This window comes from Nomascus leucogenys, chromosome 3 (genome assembly GCF_006542625.1).
Source record: "Nomascus leucogenys isolate Asia chromosome 3, Asia_NLE_v1, whole genome shotgun sequence".
Classification (NCBI taxonomy): domain Eukaryota; kingdom Metazoa; phylum Chordata; class Mammalia; order Primates; family Hylobatidae; genus Nomascus; species Nomascus leucogenys.
The window spans coordinates 126,938,526-126,965,323 of record NC_044383.1 but is presented as its reverse complement, the minus strand read 5'-3'; positions in this window follow the sequence as shown (position 1 = coordinate 126,965,323).

Sequence of the window (26,798 nt, the reverse complement as noted above, 5' to 3'; positions counted from 1 at the left end):
GGACATGGATGAAGCTGGAAACCATCATTCTCAGTAAACTATCGCAAGGACAAAAAACCAAACACCGCATGTTCTCACTCATAGGCGGGAATTGAACAATGAGAACTCATGGACACAGGAAGGGGAACATCACACTCCGGGGACTGTTGTGGGGTCGGGGGAGGAGGGAGGGACAGCATTAGGAGATATACCTAATGCTAAATGACGAGTTAATGGGTGCAGCAAAACAACGTGGCACATGGATACATATGTAACAAACCTGCACATTATGCACATCTACCCTAAAACTTAAAGTATAATAATAATAAAAAAAAATAAAAACAGATGGTACCCAAGAAAAGTGGACAGCAGAAGCACTTTAAGCAGAATAGTTTTATTTTTAGTAATTGTAAAAACATGTGACATCCAAGATGCTAATAAATGCAAGCATAAAATTAAAGCAAACACAATATTAATTCTCTTTTGCTACCTGAAGATGTTGTAAAGTTAAAAGTAACTAAATCATAATTGATGTCATTCAATAAGAAACCTGTCAATAACAAAACTCCACAAAAAGAAAACTGCAGAATTTCTAATTTCCTACAAATATTAGACATTTTAATTTTAGGTTCACTAGCTGAGTTACTAAATTTTAGGTAATCTTAGAAGATGGATGCTTAATAGCATAGACACACACATGCACACATGTATTACAATGTATAATAGCTATTATAATTATTACGTATCTCTGTATCTATTTACCTATCTATATCTATCTCTAATAGACCCTCCTTTGAAGGACTGGCAACTAAATACCTGTCTTGCCAGTACTCATTATTTAAGAATGTGTTATGGCAATGTGTCCTGAGAGAAAAATCATTATCCTTATTTCAAAAATATAGTATCTTGAATACAGAAACAAATAGGTATCTAGGTAGAGCGTACAAACAAATACTCATATGCATTTGTACTCAAAAAGTATTTTTAGAAATGTGCTCACTAATATAATCTCTCATCTATAATTTCTACCATAAGGCAGCTAAAATTCCCTCTTGAACAAGATAAATGTGCAAATTTAGTATTTTAATGAGGATGTTTAAATTTATTTTCAAGAACACTTCACTTAGGCTAGGTTATTTTGAACATGTATAAATACAAGCACTCAATGTTTTAAGTGGGAAACCACTACTTGCTTATAGTGCTGGGATGTAGATAGTCAGGTTGGGTTTAAAAATAACCTTCCCTGAAGATCTTTTGATTAATTTATCCCAGAGCAAGTTTTCTTTACTGACCTTTGCATGAACTTCACTCACTGCTATATGACCTCTGTTTTGCTTGTGCACAATATCTTTCTGTCCCTGGAGCTGGGCTGCTAAACACCAGGAGGAAGAGCATCCTCTCCTCCAAGACCTAGTCTGAAGTCTTACTCTCTGGAGAAATACCTTTTTTCAGGGATGAGGATGCAATACTTCACCTAACCATTGTACATATGGTAGAATAACTAAAGCCTGTGATCTAACAATTGTTTCATCACTCACGTGCAGAATAGTAATGTGAAAAGATATCTTTCTCTCCCATCAATACTAATATTAGAATACAGTTTTCTATAATCAACAATTAAATATTTATAGAAAGTATGTAAGATGAAGATTAAAAATGTATATAAATATGTAAAACAGTAAAAACATCTTTCATAAGGGAAGTATTATACCATGATCTTTCTGATTTCTGATGTCTTGTCACAAACACAAAAGAACTATATAGAAGTTGACAGATTATACCTAAGTTACAAAGACAGAGTATCCCCAGCTTGTATTGAAAATGATGGTTCATGTATGTCAACTGTCTACATGTATCAAAATAACATTGAATGTACCAATTAATAAAAGAAGAAAGACGAAACTGGGAGAATATAAAGACAAATTTTCCATATAAAATCTAGTGCTGGGTTACAAAGATATTTTTATTTAAAGTATACATGCATTTTTACATATATATACACACACAGAAAGATTTATATATGTAATGTATAAGGATGATATGATTTCATTTCTAAGAGATGTTCATGTTTTGAATTTAAGATCTTGATTCCCTAGGGACACCGAATCCCAGATGAGCAAAATACAGGAGATATTTATTATAAAAATTACTTTTTAGGGCTAGATGAATTCCCCTTCCAATTAGCACTAGGTCAAAAGCTATATTTTTAAATGTAGAGTTCATTGTTTATTTGCATTTGATTTCTCTCTCTAATAAAAAAGGAGAAATAGATACAAGTAAGACCAACTTCTTTTATGGTATCCACAAATCTTTACAACAATTATATATAATATTTGTAAGAATAAAAAATAATATTTTCTACTAGGACAATGTGCATTTCAGAGGCTTCCCCATCATTTTCCACCATGAAAAATTTTAATTGCTTACAAACATGGAGAGAATAATATGATAAAACATGGCCACGTACTGATAACTTAGCATTAACAATTGCCTACTTTGGGCTAATTTTATTTTATTTATATCCCTCCCACACTCCCACAAATTATTTTCAAGCCAATTCCATATATAATGTTATTTAATCCATAAATATTTCAGCATGTATCTCACAAATATTTCAAAGCAGCCACCATAATATTGCTTCAATAATAATTCTGAATTTGTTTGAAACAAAAAGTTTAAAAAATCTCAGCAAAGAAATAAAAGTTATAAGAAAATAAACAGACAGAAATTATAGAACTGAAAGAATATAATAACAGAAATAAAGAGGAGAAAAAACCTTTGCTGGGTGAGCTCCATAATAGAGTGTTAGTGACAGAATCACTGAACTTGAGAACTGATCAAAAGATTTCACTCAATTCAAACAACAGAGAGAAAGGATACTTTAAAGAAAAAAATGAACAAAGTCTTATGGACATTGGGAATAATAATAAAATATCTTACATTCATAATATCAAAGTTCTAAAAAAGAAGAGAAAGAATGCATGGCTGAAAAATGTGTTAAAAAAATAGCTGAAAACCCCCATATTTGGCAAAAGACATGTACCTACAGATTCAAGAAGCTGAGCAAACTCCAAATACATTACACCCCCCAAAATTTACTCACAGCATAATTAAACTGCTAAAAACTAAAGAGAAAGATAATACCATATAAGTAACCACAGAGCACACCACCTATCTGGGAATTCTGATTTGTATGATACTAAACTTCTCTTAAAGCATGGAGGCCAGAAATAATTGACATTTTTTAGGTGTGAAGAAAGAGATCTGTCACCCATGAATTCTATATCTAACAAAAATATCCTTAAGAAATGAAAGAGAAATCAAGGCATCCTCAGACAAGGGTAAAATAATGCCTACTCTTTAAGAAGGGCTACAAAAACTCTCAGCAAATAGAAAAATATAAAATAGTAAAGCTGAGAATTTAAAAATATAGGACTATTAAATATGTAACAATAAGGATATATATACTAGATTATCTTATTTCTCATGAACTTCTTAAGTCATATTTGACGGCTGAAGTAAAAAGCATAACACCATCTAATGTGGAGCTCAATAAACACAGAGGAAACACTTCAGACAATTACATAAGTGCAAAGAGAAAGAAACCTAAATAGAAATAAAATTTAAATACTTAATCAAATAGTCATACTTCAATTTGAGTACACTGTAATAAATTACATATGTATATTGTAATATCCAGAACAACCACTAAGAAAACTATAAAAAGAGATCTAGTTTAAAGCAGTATAAATAAAATAAGAAAGAATTCAACGGGAAAGCAAAGAAAGAGAAACAGAATAATGATAATCCAGAAAGAACGGCAGACTCCTGGTTCCAAAATGGCAACATAGTAGCAATCTGGCTTCACTTCCTCTTCACAAAAAACCAAAAACAAATATACAGCACAGAGGTTATTGCCAGCAATATCCCAGAACTCAAACAGGAGGATGAAACAGTTCATGGGGCCACAGACAAGTAAAAAAACTCCAAACAGATGGTAGAAGAATCTGACTTCCATATCCATTATGCACCCCCATCCCCACAATCAGGCCTGCACTAAGTCTGTGGAAAAATTCTCCCCAACTCACAGTTTCTATACTATAAAAAGTGAGATCAAAGTGAAAATAAGTTTCTCTACCATCTTGGTTCTCTGACAGGAGACCTGTCCCTGCCTCCACCCACAGGAAGCGTTAAGAGTCCCTAAAGGAGAAAACTTTCAGAGAAAGCCAAAAATAAAGGGGAAGGGAAGGACTACGATTCACAATCCTGGAAACTGTGCTCTGTAACTCAGCCAAAGGAGATGCCAAATCAGAGTGGCTGTTTAGCAACTCCACACTAGGGAGGTACACTTCATGGGTCTTCTGGGCACAAATTCCTAGGCAGCTGTCCCACATTGCTGGGATATCCCCTTCGAGATGTGTTTATTTGGGATGGGCAGAGCTCTCATCCATTACTAGAGCCGAGGCAAACCTGGGCTTATGAAGTCATCTAGTGCTTAAAAGGGGATAGAAACTAAGCTGGAAAGAAATTTTAAAATTACAATGAACCTCTAAGTAATCATGTCAAAAAACAAAAACAAAAACGAATGAACAAAAAAAAAAAAAAACAGAGAAGAGTGGAATAAATAACTAAACTTTCAATGGAAAGACATAGACATACATCTACAAGAAACAACACCAAACCGGGAACCATCACTCCCCAAACAGACAAAGCAAGACACGAGTGATGGATACCAACCACATAGCAATATGTGAGCTCTCTAAACAAAAATTCAAAATAGCAGTTTTAAGAACACTCAGTAATCTCCAAGATAACACAGAAAAGCAAGTCATATATTTATCAGAGACATTTAACAAAGAGATTGAAATATTTAAAAAAGGCATATATTGGAACTGAGAAACATATTTTCTGAACTGAAAAATTCATTAACAACTCAACAGTAGACTTGATGAAGTGGAGGAAAGAATCAGTGAGCTCCAAGATTGGCTATTTGAAAATAGAGGAAAAAAGAAAAAAGAATGAAATGGAACAAATATATACAAGATATAAAATATTAGCCCAAAAGGTCACTATATAATGATAAAGTGGTCAGTTCAGAAAGAAGATATAGTTATAAATATCTCTGCACCCAACCCTGTATCACTCAAATCTATAAAGCAAACATTAACAAATCTAAAGGGAAATAAATACTGCCATAGCGTAACAGCAGAGGACTTCAGCACCCCACTGTCAGTAATAAACAGATCATCCAGACGTAAATCAACAAATAAATATCTATACACTAGACCAAATAGGGCTAATTGACATTAACAGAAATTTTCCCCCAGTTGTGACAGAATACACATTATTTTCAGCAGCACATAAATAATTCTCCTGAATACACCACATCTTGGCCCACAAAACAGTTCTCAATGCATAAAAAAAATTAGAAATCATATCAAGTAACTTTTCTGAATATAAGAGAATAAAACATTAAAGTAATAACAAGAGGAACCTCAGAAACTACAGACACATGGAAATTAGACAACATGCTCTAAAATGACCAATGAGTTAGTAAAGAAATTATGAAGAAAATTTAAAATTTCTGAAACAAATGAAAATGGAAAAACAGCATACCAAAATCAATGAGCTACAGATAAAACAGTACCAACAGGGAAGTTTACAGCAATAAATGCCTATATCAACAAAGTAGAAATACTTTAAATTATGTGATACTTTAAGTAAACTAAAGATATACCTCAAGAACTAGAAAAGCAAGAATAAAGCAAACCCAAAATTACTAGAAGGCAAGAAATAATACAGATCAAATCAGAAATAAATGAAATTAAAACTAAGGAACAATTACAAAAGATAAACAAAAAGTTGATTTTTTTGAAAAGGTAAACAAAATCAACAAACTTTTGACTAAACTAAATAAGAAAAAAGGAGAGAAGACTCAAACACATGAAATCAGAAACAGGGCCGGGCACAGTGGCTCACGCCTGTAATCCCAACACTGGGAGGCTGAGACAGGCAGATCACAAGGTCAGGGGATCGAGACCATCCTGGCCAACATAGTGAAACCCTGTCTCTACTAAAAATACAAAAAAAAAAAAAAAAAAAAATAGCTGCATGCGCTTGTAGTTCCAGCTACTTGGGAGACTGAGGCTGGAGAATCACTTTAACTCAGGAGGCAAAGGTTGCAGTGAGCTGAGATCATGCCACTGCACTCAAGCCTGGCAATAGAGCTAGATTCCATCTCAAAAAAAAAAAAAAATCAGAAACAGAAAAGGTGACAAAGCAACTGAGACCATAGAAATACAAAGAATAGAGAATGTTATGAATCACTGTATGCCAACAAATAAGAAAACCTAGAAGAAATGGATAAATGTCTGGACACATACAACCAACCAAGATGGAACCATGAATAAATTGAAAACCTCAACAAACCACTAACCTGAAATGAGGTCAAAGCTGTAATAAAAAGTCTTTCATTCAAGAAAACCCCAGATCTGATGAATTCACTACTGAATTCTATCAAACTTTTAAAGAGCTAGTACAAATTCTACTCAACTGCATCAGAAAATTAGAAAGTGGGGAATACTTCCAAACAATTCTACAAGGTCAGCATTACCCTGAGACCCAAACCAGACAAAGAAACAACAAAAAAAGAAAACTATGGGCCAATATCACTGATAAACATACATGAAAAATTCTCAACAAAATAATAGCAAACCTAATTCAACAACACATCAAAAGATTATTCACCACAATCAAGCATTATTCATCTCAGGGATGCAAGTATGGTTCAACATATGCAAATCAATAAACATGATACATCACATTATCAGAACCACGAAAAATATCCTGCGATTATTTCAGTAGATGCTGAAAAAGCCCTTGACAAAATTCAGCATTTCCTTGAGAAAAAAAACGCTCAACCAATTGGGTATGGAAAAAACATATGTCAAAATAATAAAAGTCATATATGACAAACAAACAACATCACACTGAAAGAGAAGAAAATTGAAAGACATCTCTCTAAAACAAATATGGCCACTTTTATCACTTTTATTCAACATAATACTGGAAGTCCTGGCCAAGGAAATTAGGCAAGAGAGAGAAATAAAAGGCATTTAAATTAGACAGGAAGAAGTCAAATTCACCTTGTCTACAGATGACAATGTTATATTTAGAAAAACCTAAAGACTCCACCACCAAACTGTTAGAACTGAAATAAACTCAGCAAAGGTGCAGGATACTAAAATCAGTATACAAAAATCAGTAGCATTTATATATGCTAACAATGAACAATCTATAAAAGAAATCAAGAAGTATGTACCATAGCTACAAAGAATATCAAATATCTAGAAATAAATTTAACCACAGAAGTGAAAAATCTATACTAGAAAACCATAATAAACATTGATGAAAGAAATTGAAAACAACACAGAGAAAACATATTCCATGCTCATGGATTAAAATAATATTGTCAAAATGAGAATACTATCCAAAGCAATTTATAGATTCTATGAATTTCTGTCCAAATACCAGTGATATTCTTCATAGAAATAAAAAAAATCTTCAAATTTATATGGAACACAAAAGACCCTGGATAGCCAAAGCAATCCTGAGCAAAAAGAACAAAGCTGGAGGCATCACAATGCCTGACTTCAAAATGTACTACAAAGCTACAGCAACCAATCAACATGGTACTGGCATAAAAATAGACAAATGGGCCAATGGAACAGATTAGAGAAGCACAAATAAATCCATGCATTTACAGTAAAATACTCTGCAACAAAGTTGCCAAGAGCATACATTGGTGAAAAAGAGTCTCTTCAATAAGTGGTGTTGTGAAAACTTGATATTCACATCTAGAAGAATGAAACTAGATTTCTATCTTTCACCACATATAAAAATCATACTAAAATGGATTAAAGACTTAAATATAAGACCCCAAACTATGAAACAACTAAAATAAAACATTGGGGAAACTCTTCAGGACAATGGTCTGGAACGGTTTGTATGTAAGACCTCAAAAGCACAGGCAACCAAAGCATAAATAGACCAATGGGATTATATCAAGTGAAAAAGCATCCACCCAGCAAAAGACACAACCAACAAAGTGAAGAGACAGAATGAAGAGACAATATTTGGAAACTATCTGACAAGGGATTACTAACTAGAATATATGAGGAACCCAAATAATAGCAAAAAAAACTGATCAAAAAATTGGCAAAGTATCTGAATAGACATTTCTCAAAAGAAGACATACAAATGGCCAACAGATATATTAAAAATGCTCAATATTACCAATGCAAATAAAAACTACATCTTATCCAGTTAAAATGGCTTTTATTTAAAACAGGGAATATCAAGCCTAAGCAACAGAGCCAGACACTGTCTCAAAAACAAAAAACCAACAACAAATACGCTGGGTGCGGTGGCTCATGCCTGTAATCCCAGCACTTTGGGAGGCCTAGGTGGGTGGATCATGATGTCAAGAGATCAAGACCATCCTGGCCAACATGGTGAAACCCTATCTCTACTAAAAATACAAAAATTAGCTTGGTGTGGCGGCACACGCCAGTAGTCCCAGCTACCCGGTAGACTGAGGCAGGAGAATCGCTTGAACCCAGGAGGCAGAAGTTGCAGTGAGCCAAGATGGGTGCCACTGTACTCCAGCCTGGCGACAGAGCGAGGCGAGACTCCATCTCCAAACAAACAAACAAACGAACAAACCAACAAAATACAGAATAACAGATGCTGGCAAGAATGCAGACAAAGGGGAATCCTTGTACATGGTTGATGGAAGTGTAAACTGGTGGAGTCACTGTGGAAAATATTATGGAAGTACCTCAAAAACTAAAAGTAGAACTACCATATGATTTTGCAACTCCACTCCTGGGTATATATCTAAAATAAAGAAAATCAACATACCAAAGATATATCTGCATTTCCATGTTTACTGAAAAACTTCATAATAACCAAAATATGGAATGAACTGAAGCGCCTATCAGTGGATGAATGAATAAAGAAAATGGAGTATATACACACAATGGGATATTATTTAGCATTATAAAAGAATGAGATTCTGTCATTTGCATCAATATGGATAGAAACGGAAGTCGTTATGTTAAATGAAATAAACCAAGCACAAAAAGATACGTATTGCATGTTTTCACTCATATGTGGTATCTTAAAAAGTGGATCTCATGAAGGAAGAGAGAAAATTAATAGTTACCAGAAGCCAAAGAATGGTAGGGAGAGAGGAGGAGTTGAGGAGAGGCTGTTGATTAATGGGTAAAAATATATAGTTAGATAGAACAAATAAGACCTAGTGTTCTATAGATTAGTAAGGAGATTATAGTTAACATTATTATACATTTCAAAATAGCTAGAAGAAAATAATTCAAATATTCCTAGCATAAAGAAAAGATTAATATTTAAGGTGATGGATATCCTAATTACCCTGATTTGAACTTCATACATTATGTGACTATATCAAATTATCATATGTATCTTCAAAATATGTACATGTATTATATATTGATATGGTTTTACTGTGTCCCCATCCAAAATCTCCTGTTGAGTTGTAATCCCCATGTGTTGGGGACAGGACTTCTTGGGAGGTGATTAGATCATGGGCAGTTCCTCCATGCTGTTCTCATGATAGTGGGTGAGTTCTCACAAGATCTGATGATTTTATAAGGGGCTTTTCCCCCTTTGTTTGGCACTTCTTCTTGCTGCTGCCATGTGAAGAAAGATGTGTTTGCTTCCACTTCTGCCATGATTGTAAGTTACCTGAGACCTGCCCAGCTATGCAGAAGTGTGAGTCAATTAAACCTCTTTCTTTTCTAAATTACCCAATCTCAGGTATGTCCTTATAGCAGCGTGAGAACTGACTAATATGTATATCAATAGAAAATAATAATAATAAAGAAAAAACAGAAAACAAAAATGCATGATGTAATAATGCCTAACATATTAATCATTAGTTAAAATTTTAATAGTCTAAATACAACAATTGAAAGAGAGATTAAGAGAGTGGATTTATTTAAAACCCCAACTATATGCTATATATAAGAATATACTGCAAATTTAATAACATAGGTAGACATAAATTATAAAAGCAAAAAAGACAGATAATGTGAACTTTAAAATGTACCAGTAGCTATATTAATCTCAGATAAAATAGACATCAGAGCAAATAAAATTACTAGAGACAAAAAGGGACATTACATGATAAAAAGACAAGTCCGCAAGGAGACATAATGATCCTAAATGTGTATGTAACAAACAACAGAATTCATGAAACAAAATACATGAAATATAAACCAATATATATTAAAGAAGAAATAGTCAAATCTGTAATTATACTGAAGAATTCAACATCCCATTCTCAGCATTTGATTAAAAAAAACTAGCCAGAAAATTAGCAAAGATATGGAAGAAATGAATAATGCAATGAAACAATAGAATGTAAATTGAACACTTTAGGCAGTAGCAGGAGACTACACCTACTTTCCAAGCACCTATGGAAAATGTACTAAAATACACCATATTCTGGGCCATAAAGCCACCTTAACAAACTTTAAAAAATTGAAATCATATGAAATGTTTCCTGCCCATTATAGAGTCAAACTAGAAATTAACTACAGAAATAAAACAAGAAGATCCTCAAACAGTTGGAAATTTAATAACACACTCTTAAGCAATCCATGGGTCAAAGAGGAGGTCACAAAATAAATTTTTAAAAATACATAGAAATGAATGAAAATATTATGTATCAAAGTTTGTGGATCATAGCCAAAGCAACGCTGAGAAGGACATTTATAGCACTAAATATTTACATTTGAAATGAAGAAAAATTTTAAATAATTTAAGCTTTTTTCCTCAGGATAATAGCAAAAGAAGAGCGAAATAAATCCAAATCAAACAGAAGGAAGAAAACACCAAAGAGCAGAAACAGAATGAAAACAGGAAAAGAATAGAAAAAGTGTAATGAAATCAAGAGTTGATTATTTAAAAACATCAACAAATTTACTAAACCTATATTTTTAATTTTTCCCTTTGATAACTTTGGTATTAACAAATTAATAAACCTATAGTAAGACTAACAAAAATAAAAAAGAAGACACACATCTCCAAGTTACCATGGAACCCAGTATGCTTGTCAGAAACTAGATATAATAAGAGCTACCAAGCATTAAAGTTGGCTATGCACAGCAAAACCCCACCAACACATGAAGTGTTAGATACTAGTCTGGGCACCAGCAGTTTCCAAAGGCACAAGGACATCACATGAGCAAGTGACTCATATTCTCATACTCCTACTCCGGTTATGTTGCCTCGTTTCTTGCAACCAACTCCTAAAACCTCTAGGAGAGTTATTTGTGACCTGTTGACTGAGGATCTGGAACACTGGGCCTGATTTATATATGGTTCTGCACAACCTGCAGTCTCCATTCAGATTTGAATAGAAAAACACATGGTTCTTACAAGAATTAGTCTTAAAAGACAGTGGTTATAGGAAAGTAACACAATGGACAGAAATATGCCATGAACTTGATAGTCCATTTTGCCTGAAAGTAGAGATGGTTAGAGTTACGGCTCTATGCTATTCAGAGAAAGTATCTAATGGTTTGACTGAATAGCCTGAGATTTAGAAGAAACAGCAGAAAATGAGTGACAAGGGGAGGCTAGAGAGGAGCTATGTGCACAGGCATTTTTAAATAGTCAAAGGGGAAATATCTGTGTCCTTTGTAAATGGTCAAAAAAGTACAATATCTAAAAGTAGAATCTTAATTTTCAATCGGAGAAAATCATCTGTTCTGTGGACATTGGTTAGACTCTGCTCAGACACCTCTGTTCTTAAAGGTCTCATGACAAAATGGCATGGCAGTTGAAATGAGGGTTACACATGGGCTCAGTAATGTGCACTTTATTTGCTGGTCCTTCCACATTTCCCCTAACTCTGAAGCAGCTGGCCTGATAGAATGGTTGGAAAGTATTTTGAAGACTCAGTTATTACAACATCTAGATAACAACACAGTGAAGGGCTGGGTAGTATGATCCAAGATATATGCTAAATATTAGAAATTAATATATTTTACTATTTTTTCCTAGAAAAGATGTACAAGTCTGAAAATCAAAAGACAAAATGAGAATATTTTCAGTCATTATTAACTCTAATAATCCACGAGCAAAACTTTGGCTTTTGTCCCTTCAAATTTGGGCCTTGCCGGTTCATAGGACTTATTCCCAAAAGGGCAATGCTTGCACCAGGGCCACAGCAATGATTCCATTAAACTAAAATTTAAGACTTCACTTAACCACTTTATAATTATTATACCAGTGAATCAACAGGTAAAGAAGGTGGTTAATCTGATGACTGTATAATTGATTGTGACTGTCAAGTGAAAATTGTATTACTTTTACAGATTTGGGAGACTAGAGTAGTTTGTAGCACAAGGAATATGCATAGCAATGTCTTAAAATTATTATATTCTATGAGAAAAGTTAATAGAAAATGACAACATTTCTTACAGGCAAGGAACTACTAATGTCATAGATCCTTAAGGAATAAAAGTTTTGCATTATTCTATTAGTCAAATAATCATGAACAGTTCAAATGATTTATATGGAAAAAGAAATAATGGAGTAGGTATAAACTAGAAATTACAAATATCAAATAACGCCCTATGACTCATTACTGAAATGAATAATAAGTATTTATTTTTCAATTTTATATTTATGTATGTGTGTGTGTGTGCCACCTGTGCACACTCAGTGCCCAATTGAGGATGGATAGAGGGCTATCGTGGCTTTTATATTATGAAGGATAACTGTAATAGGTGTGTATGATTTTGCTATTGTCTTCAGTTGGACAAGGAGTGGTATGGAATGCCCAATTGGCAAGAAGTGGATGTGGCAGCTGTCTTAGCCCATTTAGTGTTGCTATGCAGGAATACATGAGGCTGGGTAATTTACAAAGAAAAGGTGTATATTTGGCTGATGGTTCTGCAGAATGTACAAGAATCATGGCGCTGGCATCTGCTGAGTTTCTGGTGAGGCCCTCAAGCACCTTCCACTCATGGTGAAAAGTGAAGGGGAACTGATGTGTTCAGAGATCCTATGTTGAGAGAGGAAAAAAAGAGAGGGGAGGTATCAGGCTCTTTTTACAAAACAGCATTTGAAGGAACCAAGAGAGCAAGAACTCACTCACTATTCATCCTAATTTCTGCCACAGTTGCCCAACAATGATTGCAGGCCCTGAGCTAGAAAGAGAGGCATTAGGTTTCCTTACACTCTGCCCAGATTTTCCTTTACAGCACCACTCTCATGGCTAAACATGTGTGGCCTCAGGAGGACTGGTCAGTGACTTTGATCCTTAAACTCCCTATATTAAACCTTCGTTTCCATTTTTTCTCTATTTCTATAATCATTCCTTTGTTCCGTAAGACTTAGCATGGTTCAGTCTTCCTAACTGAACCTTGACTATTACAGCCTGATTTTGGAATTTTTGAGTTACTATTGCTCTTCTTGGAGACTCTGTGACACTTTGGGACAGAGCATGGGTGTGTAATTGACTGTGAGGCATAGCAGCGGCACACTTTTTGGAGACTAAAGAACCCAGTTTCTCTGTATACATTTAAAGTTCGTCCAAAAATTTATTCTTCTTAACTACTTATATCATACTGATGATATATCAGTTGGGTACAAGCTGTCTGTTTTCTTTGTAGCTAAAACAGAATTGTATATAAAAGTACTCCTCAACTAGGTCATACACACATATTATACATATACACACATATTCATATGTACATATATAAATATATAGTTGAATGTTATATTTTGCTAATGCTTTCTTAAGGTGAGACTTTTTTATCAAAAATTACTATAGTGTTATCTGTACACTGTGTGAGTCAACAACCATACTTAAAATATTTCCTCCCATATAAGGGTTAAAACAATGTTATTGGTATAGTTCTTTCTGATTTTACTGTCTTTAAGTTCACCTAATACATCTTATTAGATGATACACTTCAAGTATTTCTTCGATCTTATATTTAATTTACCAGTAGTTGCTTGAATATAAAAAACTATTTGTCATGCACAAATCAGCAAAAGCAAACTCAATATGATATTATTTTACATCTCTTAGAATGTTAAAGACTAGAAAGCTGAATAATACTCCATGGCAGTAATATCATAGGGATATAGTAATCTTTTTGCATTCCTTGTAGCAAGGCAGGCTTGTGCATTCACTGGAGCAATCTGGCATCGGCTGATCAAATGAAATGTACCCATTTGTTATGACATTGCAGTTCTTCTTTAGAGTATATATCCCAAAGAAAGTCTTACAGAGCTGTATCGAGGGACAGGTAGGAAGATGCTTGATTATTGCCTCATTATTTGTGGTAGTAGAATGTTACAGGCAAACTGTGGGATTATTGCTTGAACTGTAGTAGGTAAAATGCAATAAATCCACACCTAGAGTATCATTCAGGACCTCGAAGCAACACAGTTACAAGCAACAAGGTTAACGCGCCCATAAGCACATGAAGAATGATTGGTCTTAAAGGCATGGTGATGAATGGAGTAAGTAAGAGATATACTTAATAAGACACGTAAGACAATAGAATTTATGTAAATTAAAAATGCATATAAAACAATTCAAAATTTGTTACAGCAATAAAGAAAACCAAATAAGTACATATTAAATGCATTAGAATGTTTCCTCTAAACGGAGGGGAATAGAAGTAAATGAAAATAAATGTGTGATACAAGAAAGGGATTTTGAAGAGGCCAATAATGTTAATCTGCCATGACCAGAGAAGGGCTATTAAATCAGCCCCATGCAGTTATAGTCTTATAACTCACAGAAATATTAAAAAAATATTTTAAAAACTGATACAGCACAGCTATCAACCAGTTAGAAGGTTAGCCACATGGGCACTTAGATAATCACAAAGAACACTGGCTATCAAAAACCAATATAGTCACAGTAGTGTGTACCAGCTAATATCAGTCATGCCTATAACCATAAAAGAAATTGAAACACCACATCAACTATTGCATCAAAGAAAACAGATGTGTGTTCTAGCAACATGCAAGTAAAAGAACATTTCAACCATAGAGAAAACTTCCAGAAAATAATAAAAAGTCCATAGATGAGTAAAATTATAGCCCAATTTTCCCAGAATAAATAAAATATTTGAAAATATTATCAAACCAAACATACAAAGATATATATAAAATGTAAACACATCAGGACCAAATTAGGTATCCAATTATGTAACTTTAAATTGATGAGTAAAATTAATTAGTCATTATTCCATAAACAAATTAAATTCTACAAAACATCTAATAATAGATAAACAGAGTATTAAAAACTTAATATGTGCACTTTAAAAATATCAAGAAAGCAGGAATAGAAGAGAACTTCCTTAACTTTAAAATACATTGCATAAAAATAACCAATAGCAAATCCAATATAGGTGGTCCCTGACCTACAATGTTGCTATTTATGACTTTTAGCACATACAATGGTGCACATGCATTTGGTGGAAACTATACTTTGGGTACCCATACAACAATTCTATTTTTCAATTTTTAGTACATTATTCAGTAAATACATAAAATATTTAACACTTTACTATAAAATAGGCTTTTCTTTAGATGATTTTGCCCAAGCGTTAGTTAATGTAAGTGTTCTGGGCACACTGAAGGTAGGCTAGGCTAAGTTATGATATTTATCAGGTCATGTGTAACAAATGCATTTTTGACCTACAGTATTTTCAACTTATGATAAGTTTATCAGGATATAACCCCATCATAAGATGAGGAGCATCTGTATATTTAATTGTGAAATGTCGAGAGAATTCCCTTTGTGACTGAGAAAAGACAAGGATGCCTTCAATTCACACTTCAAAACTGTACTAAAAATTTCAAAGTTACAGAAGATAAGAAAAATAAACATAAAGCGTAAGTATTTGAATGAAGAAACAAAGTTATGCTATTATAATATTTAAAAACACAAACAGATCTTCATCAGAGTCAAAGAAAAAAAAAAAGTAAATTACAGACCAGTATTACTGATAAACATAGATGCAGAAATCCTCAACAAAATAGTGGCAAACCTAATTCAACAATACATTAAAAAGGTCATTCATCAGGATCAAGTGAAATTCATCCCAGTGATGCAAGGAGGATTCAACATATGCAAATCAATAAACACGATGCATCACATTAATAGAATCAAGGATAAACATATTTGTTTAGCCCCGTTCATATTCTATGATAGAAATTTTTCTTTTCATTTGATTTTTATTTTTTGTAAAACATTAACATGGTTCAAAAATTTAAAGCCACACTGAAAAAAAAAAAACAAACTCTGTAGTTACTCTCTTGATTCCTTCAACCTCATTCCCATCCCATTGATCTACTGATTTCTAATCTATGCTTCCTGTTTCTCTTTGCATAATAGTTACGTTTGTATTTTTATATTTCTGCTTTATTCTTACCTAAAAGTTAGAAAACTAGATATACTTTTTGCTTTTTATGAACTCACTCTACTTCAGTTCATGAAGATCTTCCTCATGGTTTCTACATCTGTGTAGTTCCCCACTGAGGAGATGTACTATAGTTTCTGCACAATGATTTATTTCTTTAGCCAAAATTGGCATGTACAAGTTTTCTTTCTTTAATAAAATCAAGTTTGATAAACTGCATTTTCCAAAGAAATAATCGACTGGATTTAGTTGTTCAAGCATATTTAAAAGTAAAGAATCTATATTATTATATTTTTCCCATCCTTTCTTGTCTTCTTTTATATTGTGTGTTTCTATCTTTTATTCTTGATTAAATTGGCTTTTTAAAATTTGGGTTTATCAATTGGTATAATCATTTGCATTTTTCTTGTTTCCTTATTTATGATTTCTTTATACTTATATCATTTTCTTTCTCTTGCTTTTTGAGTTAGATTTGTGGTTCATTTATTATCATTCTTTTATGTTTTTACTGACATAAACACGGGTATAAATATTACTCTGAACACTGATCAAATGCTTATGGTAAGAGTGCAAGGAAAAGCTCTGCTGGAAACTGTTTATTTTTTCTATTTAAATTAATTCTTAAATTCTCAGTGTTTTCTATCTTTTAGCTATGCTGAAGATGTAGAATGTGCAACCCCTGAATCAGAAGACATGATACTTACAGTGAGGTGATAATTTTGTTTTTAGTTTTAAAAGACCTGGGGAAAGTGGAACAAGTGGTAGAAAAGCAGGAAATAACATGGGAGGGATAGAGAGATACAGATATAGATATAGATATAGATATAGATACAGATATAGAGATATCTCCCATATATGTATATGTATGTGTGTGTATATATATATGTATGTGTATGTATATATATATGTATGTGTGTATGTATATATGTGTGTGTGTGTGTGTGTGTGTATGTGTGTGTGTGTGTATGTGTATATCCCTGACTCTCTGGCAATCAGTTCAGAAATTAAAGAGTAAGCCTGAATCACCAGCAGAAGTCATAGTTTTATGGAATACACAGGTAGCCAAAATAAGGCACAACATAAAAATTTGGGCAAATGTTCCAAGTTCTCCCTATTTGCAAAAATTAGCGAGAGAGAGAGAGAGAGAGAGAGAGAGAGAGAGAATGACCAAAGGCCCAACTTCCAACTATGGAACAGAAGAAAGAAAGTAATTTAAATATTTTCCTGAGCCAACAAAATATATTTTCATTTCTACTTTATATTGTTTTTGTTGTTCTTTTCACATCATTTATTTTATACTGTCATCATTTTGTTAGTTTCCTAGCTTAATATCACTACAGTCCCTTACCTTTTCTCTTACCTTTTTTGCTTGTCTTGAATATATATTCTGTTCCTTTGGATTAAAAAGACCTTCTCTGTGTCTGTCTTTAGTTTGTATAATTTCTCCTGAGATAACTTCAGGTGCACAGGCAAAGAGCCAGATGTGCAATTTCTGCAGAGCTCTGCAAATTGTGTGAAAACAGGGAAGGTTAGATTTTTTTTTAGACTTGCTCTAAAATCATGAGAACACACCAACCAGGAAGTTTAGATTTTAAATAGTAATCCTTTAGGAAATTCTATTCCAACACTATTTTAAGAAATTGAAAACAAAACTTTATTCTTTAAAAGGAGATATATTGTGAAAGAGAGAGGTGATTGAGTTTTAAATTGACAATTGTAAATATTGGAGTTTGATTTATGATATACTATTCTTAATATTCATGTAGAAGGGAAACATTCCAAGATTGAATTAAACCTGTTTCCCATTGTGTTACAAGTCTCTTAATATACATGTTTCTGTCACAATCAGCGTGCATTCTTTGACCTTTACTTCCTGCCTTCCCCCATGTCTTTTCCTATACAACAGTTTTGCATGGCTTATGGAGTGCTCACCTCATGAACAGGCACGCTGAATCTGAACATAGTGCTATTTCTGAGTCACTGGGAAAACCATTATTACTTCAGAATGATGCCTCATCCATCATGTCACTGATGCCACTGTTAAAGCTTTATTCTTTGATTAAGTTGAATGTCATAAAATACAAGTCTCCCTGGGAAAGATAACACAAAATGTTTAAATGAGTCTCTCGAAATGTAGTATAAATTCGATTTGGGTCTTTTCTTGAGAGCAGAGGTTAATAGATAAAGAGGGGAAGGAAAGGATTATAAAATCACTGGGTGCCTAAAGAATAGGGAAGTATCACTAGAGAAGGAAATAAAAGCACAGAGAAGAGGCCAGAGAGGTCAAAGGTTAATTTCCCCTACTTTTCATTTGGGACAAGGCCACAGAATATAGAAGGAATCAGTCATAATTTTGTTGGGTGCTGATAATATTTTATTTTATTTTATTTTAGCTCCAGGATACATGTGCAGGATGTATAGGTTTGTTACATAGATAAACGTGTGCCAGGGTGGTTTACTGCACCTGTCAACCCATCACCTAGATAGTAAAACCATCATGCATTAGCTATTATTCCTGATGCTCTCCCTTGCTCCTTCTCCACTCCCTGACAAGCCCCAGTGTGTGTTGTTCCCCTTTCTGTGTCCATGTGCTCTCATTGTTCAGCTCCCACTTATAAGTGAGAACATGTAGTGTTCGATTTTCTGTTCCTGCATTAGTTTGCTAAGGATAATGGCTTCCAGTTCCATACATGTCCCTGCAAAAGGACATGGTCTCATTCCTTTCTATGGTTGCATAGTATTTCATGGAGTATATGTATCACATTTTCTTTATCCAGTCTGTCATTGATGGGCATTTGGGTTGATTCCATGTCTTTTCTATTGTGAATAGTGCTGCAATGAGCATACATGTGCATGTATCCTTATAATAGAATGATTTATGTTCCTTTGGGTATATATCCAGTAATGGAATTGCTGGGTCAAATGTTATTTCTAGTTCTAGGTAATTGAAGAATCACCACACTGTCTCCCAAAAGGGTTGAACTAATTTACATTCCCACCAACAGTGTAAAAACATTCCTATTTCTCTGCAGCCTTGCCATCATCTGTTGTTTCTCAACTTTGTAATAAATGCCATTCTGACTGGCATGAGATGGTATCTCATTGCGGTTTTGATTTGCATTTCTCTAATGATCAGTGATGTTGAGTTTTTTTCTGTATGTTTATTGGTTGCATAAATGTCTTCTTTTGAGAAGTATCTGTTGTTCATGTCTTTTGGGAGGCTGATAATTATTAGTCATCATTTTTGGTAACTAATTCTACTCAGTGGAGAACATTTCCATATTTTTAATGCCTCTGCCATAGTAATATTACAAAATGAAAATACAGAGCTGCCAATCAGAAAGTTTGGTCATTTAAATAAAACAGAATTTACCATTTTGAAGAGATGTGAATTTGAAGGAATCCCAAATGGGCAGTGGTTTCCTCCCTCCTTCCCTCTTGTTACACTCAATGTACATTGAGCTCAAAAGAGCTATCTTCGTTTACCAGGTCAGCATAGCTGGTATCCACGATGCAAGACAGAGTCCTTCCCACTATTCCCTCTCCTCTCCTCAAGTTAAACAAAGGGGTCCCTTTTGGAGCCAGGAGCTGTGCAACCTGGGGTTAGGGGAGGGGTCATGCCAGCACTCCCTTAGCTGGCCCAGCTGATGTCTCAGTAGGTAGTAGGCCCTACTCACCCAGTCCCCTGGCTCTGAGCCCAGTTCAGCACTAGGACTCACCCAGGAATTGCAGTCTTTGTGCCTTAGACTGCCTTTCAAGATTATTTAGAACCCCAGAGCACTTTAGTCTGCAGTGGCGAGGCTTATAGAAACTGGAGTTCAGACTACTGGGATGGAAGACTCCCCTCTGGCTAGGGCTGGTTAAAATGCTACCTCTATGGGCGAGTGTCAGCTGAGTTTGCTCTGGGTTTCCTTTCTGCTCTAACAGGACAGCACTGATTGCTGTCCTCTCTCTCTCCCTAGTGCACAGAAACGCGCCCCTTGCACCATACCGTGGCTGACAGGGGATGGGGAATGGGCGGTGATCATAATTCAAGACTGTTTTTTCTACCTCTTCAGTGCTTCTTTCAGCGATATGAAGTTAAAACCAGCTCACCTGATTGAGTGCTCACCTGATTTTGGTTTTTATGAAGGTGCTTTGTGTGTGTGTGTGTGTGTGTGTGTGTGTGTGTGTGTGTGTGTGTGTGTATAGTTGTTACATTGTTGTCCTTGCCCAGGGGGTTGTTGTGGGGAACGACTGGTGGAGCCTTCTATTCTGCCATCTTGCTCCTCTAATAAAGTAGAGCTTTTAACATGTTTATTGACCACTGGATATCCCCACCAACAATGTTTCTGTTCAACTCCCTTGACATTTTTCTATTTGCTTGGATAATTTTGTCTTAGTTGAAATTTATTGTAAAAGCAGGATATGAATATATTTTCCCATTATGTACCTTGTTTTGCATTTTGAGATTCTTAATTTATGTATTAGTAGTTACAATAGAAATCAATGTTTTAATTTTTTTCATTACTAATTCTTTCCTTGTCCTGTTTATGTGGCAATGCACTTGTCCTTGTTTGCATGACACATTCTTGGTTCATGCCTCAGCATATTTGTTAATAGCTCCTCCCTTTCTCTGTCAAAACTTGTTCCAGATAGAATGTTGAATTGCATAGTCCTACTATGTTTAATAAATTTTTACCTTAAGTATAATGATTTTTTCTTATATTACTATCTAAAAGATGTGTTTTCTCTTTTATATTTATATAAAAATCCATTTAGAAAAGTTTTTGTTTATGTGATAAGAAAAAGTAAATTTACATTATTTTCTTCTATGGTTAAACAATTGATACAATATTATTTATTGAAAATATTATCCTTTATGTTTATCCTTATGCCACTTCAATACATTGCCATATGTTTAGTAAATAAACTAATCAGAATATTCTCAAGTGTATTTCTGATCTATCCTGTTCCATTGGTCTTTTTATATGTATCCTATATATCCTGAGTCAATGCCATGCTATTTTATTTAATATAGCTTTATGATGAGCTTTCATATCCAGGAAAGCAACATTTTCCACCATGATCTTCTCCTTCAAGAATGAGTTGATTCTTCTTGATTATTTATAGTTTCTTAATAACATTGTGAAATTGTTTAAAAAAATGAAATTTTGAGTGGAATTGCATTTAGCTCATTTAAATTTGGGGATATTTGACAGCTATAAAATTTTGAATCTTTCAATTTTATGTGAACATCCTGTATGTATTAACATTTTAGAATATTTAGTATCTTCAAGATCTGTGGTAACATCCTCTTTTTGTATTACTGACACTGATTTTTTGTACCTTCTCTCATTTCTTGATCACTTTCACCAGACAAAATCATTAAAGAACCACATTTTTACTCTATTGATTCTATTTTACAACCATTTTATATTTACTAATTTATATGCTTAATTTTATTTTTCCCTTCTTGTATATTTTGGCATTTAATTTTCTGATGTTTTTCTAATTTAAGAAGTCATTGAGTTAGCTTTTCTTGTTTTCTTAAATAAGCATTAAAGCCATAAATTTTCCTGTAAGTATAGCTTCTCTGTATCTCATAACTTCTGATGTGTAGTAATTTATTATGATTAATCTAAACTATTATTATTCCCATTTTGATTTCATTTTGATCTATGGCTTATGTAGAAGTATATTTCTTAATTTCCAAATTATGATTTTTTGAGTTATCTTTTTTGATTTATAGTTTGAGTTATTGTACTCATGTATTGTAATAATTTTACTTTCTATAATTAATTGAGACTTGCTTTGTGTGAAGGATACAGTCAATTTTTTAAAAAGTTATAAGTGCAATTGAAACTATTGAGCAACTTGGTTTGTGTATATTTACAATGTTTCACTTTTATCAAGTAAGTCGAATTTGCTAATTACATGAAATTTTCTATATTTTTGTTGATTTTTTTTGTCTATCAGTCACAGGGAGAAGTTTATTAAAATCTCTCACTATCACCGTATATTTGCTCTTCAGTTTTGTAAATATTTGTTTTATTTCTATTTGAGAATATGTTATAGGCTTATAGACCTTGGGATGTTTACATGTTCTTGGTGAAATTAATATTTTGTCATTATCCTGTGTTTCTTTTTATATATATGTCAGCATATTTGTGTTTGTGTGAGTGTATACTTGTGCACACACTCTAACAGCCATTGTCTTTTAATTTGCACAATAGCTGGGTTAAAATGAATGTAATTATGTATATATTTGAGTTTAAATCTACCATCTTGCTGTTTGCTCTTTATTTGTCCCCCCTGCTCTGTTTCTTTTCCCTCTCGTTCCTTTGTTCTTTAGGACAATTATGGGTGCATGTGTGTGTGTTTAATTTATTCTTTAGGACAGTCATGTGTGCATATGTGTTTGTATGTGTATGTATTTAACTATATTTCCTCCTCTATTATTTTAGGAATTTTTTACTCTTTCATTATAGTGTTAGTGCTTAGCCAAGAGATTACAACATACCTTTTAAAACTACCTATGCATACTATTCATGTGTACTTTTGGCTTATTCCTGGGCAATGTAAGTAACTTTGAAGAATTTAAATCAAGTCACTTTCTCACAAATCGTATGCCTTTGAAGTCCTATATTTAATTTGGTATATACTTTAAAAGAAATAAGACATAATTATTGCTTATACAGTCAATATTTATTTAGATTTGCTCTCTTTATTCCTCTGATTTTCCAACAGAGATCATTTTCTTTATGCTTGAATATTTTTTAGCATGCCCTTTAGTATGGCTCTTTAGGGATTAGTTCTTATAACTTTTATTTGTCTAACAAATCTTTAGAGACTTTTGGTTCTGCTCATCAGTTTGCTTAGGAATAGTTTATGTACAATAATTACATCTATTTAAAGTGTATAACTTTTGGAATTTCGACAGGTATAGGAACTCACAAAAATAGCACTAAAAAAATAAGGTAATAGAACTTTTACATCACCCCAAGAAGATTCCTCATAGCTCCTTGCTTCTCTCTGTGTCCCTGGGCCTAAGCTACCACTGATTGGAATTCTTCATGCCATATTAGGCTAGTTTGCATGTTACACAGATTATAGCTTTGTGTTTTTTATTTATCTGGCTCCAAATCCTTCTTCTGCCTCTTATATAATGGATCTACTCAGCAATCATGTCCTTTTTAATATAAAATTTATATTTCTTTAAAGGAAAAGTTATTTTGGAATTTTTATTAATATGTAATATCATCCTGGCCAGGCGCAGTGGCTCACGCCTGTAATCCTAGCACTTTGGGAGGCTGAGGCAGGTGGATCACGAGGTCAGGAGATTGAGACCATCCTGGCTAACACGGTGAAACCCTGTTTCTACTGAAAATGCGAAAAATTAGCCAGGTGCGGTGGCGGGTGCCTGTAGTCCCAGTTACTCAGGAGGCTGAGGCAGGAGAATGGCGTGAAACCTGGAAGGCAGAGTGCAGTGGTGCGCTCTTGGCTTACTGCAAGCTCACTGCAATCTTGCAGTGAGCCAAGATCATGCCACTGCAATCCAGTCTGAGGGACACAGCAAGACTCCATCTCAAAAACAAAAATTTTATATATAATATATATATATAAAAAATATATATATAGTAAAATTTAGCAATTTGTTTTTGTGTCCTGTTTGATCCACATCGAAGATATTTTCTTTTGTTTCTATGTCTATTTGTTTAATTTGTTGGTTTTATATTTGATTGTTTCTTTAATATTCCTATTAAGTAATTGGTTATTTGCAAATAATAAATGACCAGATTATAAACATTTTATATTGTGTCTCACAGTTATTTACCAGAGATTCACAGTATTGGCAAGGTCGATGTGGAATCTATGAAGTCTTTAAGGTTTTCAAAGTGTCTAAGAGGAAATCTATGTTTTAAAAATACAACAAATTTGTATTACGTATGCTTTACAAGTAGTATCTAAAAAATGAGTCTTCTGGCCAGAAAACTATTCTTAATATCTAAACCAAAACACTATAGTTTTATAAATCTGTAAGAGTATTTCATGAAATTCCAAAAAGATCCAGTATCTCTAAAAAGAAATCTTATTTAAGATTTTTTTTAATAAAAGGGCAAAAGATAGATGTCATATAAACTTATATGGCAAGACTTATAGATAAAATATTTCATCTCAGAACCCTAGTGAGTACTCTTTCATTCATTCAGCAAGTATTTAAAATCACCTTCTGTTTTTCAGAAACTATTCTGTTAGCATACAAAAGACTGCCTTCATGAAACTTATATTCTAATTAGAGAAGATAGATCATAAACATAATTATATGCAAATTACATAATATTTATGAAAGAAATAAGTGCTACAAAAATAAAGCAAGATAAAGAGAATGAAGGGAACTGGCAGAAGAATTGCAATTTAAGTAAAATTGTAAGTGGTAAGTCCTCATTGAAAAAGTAATATTTTTGAAGGGAAGGATTTATTCGTACTATAACATTATAATAGCTAAGAACTCAGATTGGTAGAATATATGTTAGAGGCATTCTATTTGGATGGAAACTGGACCTATGCCTGTAACTTCAGTGGTCCAGATTTCCTTTGAAGTTTTTACATTAAGGAATAAGTACTTAATAATAGCAGCAGGAGACACAATATAAAATATTTATAATATGGTTATTTATTATTTGCAAATAACCATTTACTTTACAGGCATATTAAAGACACAATCAAATATAAAACCAATAAATTAAGCAGACACCAAAACAAAAGGACATGTCTTCAATGTGGATCAAATAGGACACAAAAACAAACAACAAAAATGAATGCATTCAGGCTTGTGCACACAAGTGCGTGGAGTAAGAAGGCTACAACTGGTTTATGACATTAACATGCAGTCAGTAAAAACTCTGATTTAGATTATAGGCGTGAGAGCAAAGGGCAGGAATGGTTTGGTCACTAACTTGCCTGATGATTAACTGACATAATCTTGTTCAACTTTTCTATTTGTGGGTAATTGTATATGTGGCCATTGAATTAAAAAATGAAAACTTGTGTTGTTTTGGTAAAATATGGAGCAGAAAAAAATTATTTCTACAGGACTACAGTAAAGACTAATATTTTACTTAACATATTTTATGAAAACTCACTTTTTGACATTGGTAAGTGTTCATTTCTTACCACATTCTTGAGCAAAATGATATATCTTTTTTTAAAAGGAAATTAAACTTATTTTACATTAACTCAAACTTTGAACCTTTTTATGCCAAATCCCCCATACATAACTACTCCAGCTGACACCTTCTCCATAAGAAATATTCATTGAGTTCTGTTTGAATACCATATATCCAGTGAACAAGTAAGTGTCCTCATTATTCATGAATCAGATAGCACCCCAAGTGTACCCAGCATTAAATTGCTTTTGAACCATCTGTAATCTCTAGAAATGTCTCCTTCCAAAATGCATTTTGCAGGGAAACTCAATTTGAATTCTGCATTCACTCTAGCAGCACACAAAAGTCTATAGATAGGCTTGAAGGTCATTTTGACATTGTTGCTTTAAATAAAACTTTTCTATATTTATGGAACAAAACCCAGGAATGTTCTGCATGTCACAGAATAAGATGATAGGATGCCAGATTGGTCCTTTTCTGAATAATAATAAAGCAAACCCACCCTTTCTTTAAAAATAGATGTTTGTTCTTTCTAAAACAGAAACAACATACAGCTTTGAAAGAGACAAGCAGAAAACCCTGAAATGAGTCATCAGCTGTGTTAGGTTACAGTGGGTTTATCTATGACTGTGTGTGAAAAACCACTCACAAGAAGTCAGCAAAAGTGCAGCCAATTGCTGAAAGCTAATCATTCCGAGTTATTTCTGGAGGGACATGGTGTTTGTAGGTAGCATTGACAGTTACCAATTATTGCCTCTACCTGGCAAAATGCATGGGTTTGGAACAGTTATCATGAAGGTGTTCTCAGCAAGAACTATATTTAAACTGCTGACGCCAGTAATTGTGGATAGCTCACCCAGTCCTGAATTTGATCTTAAGTGTTTTACAGTATGCAGACAAATACACTTAACTGGGGCTTTCATCATCCTCAAAGTGTGCCTGATAAACAGCTTGCACCAAAATCCATGTTTTACAATGTTCCTTTAACTGTCTAATTTCTGTTGAGTATCATGGTATTGAAAGGAACACTTGTACTGTGGTTGCTTCAGAAATATTTAGGCGTAAGATCCTATCATCAAATCATTTATAATGCTCATATAAAGGCACCCTGGTGCATAATAATATCTATATTTGGTTTTACATGGATAATTTATAGCTATTGAGAAGTAAT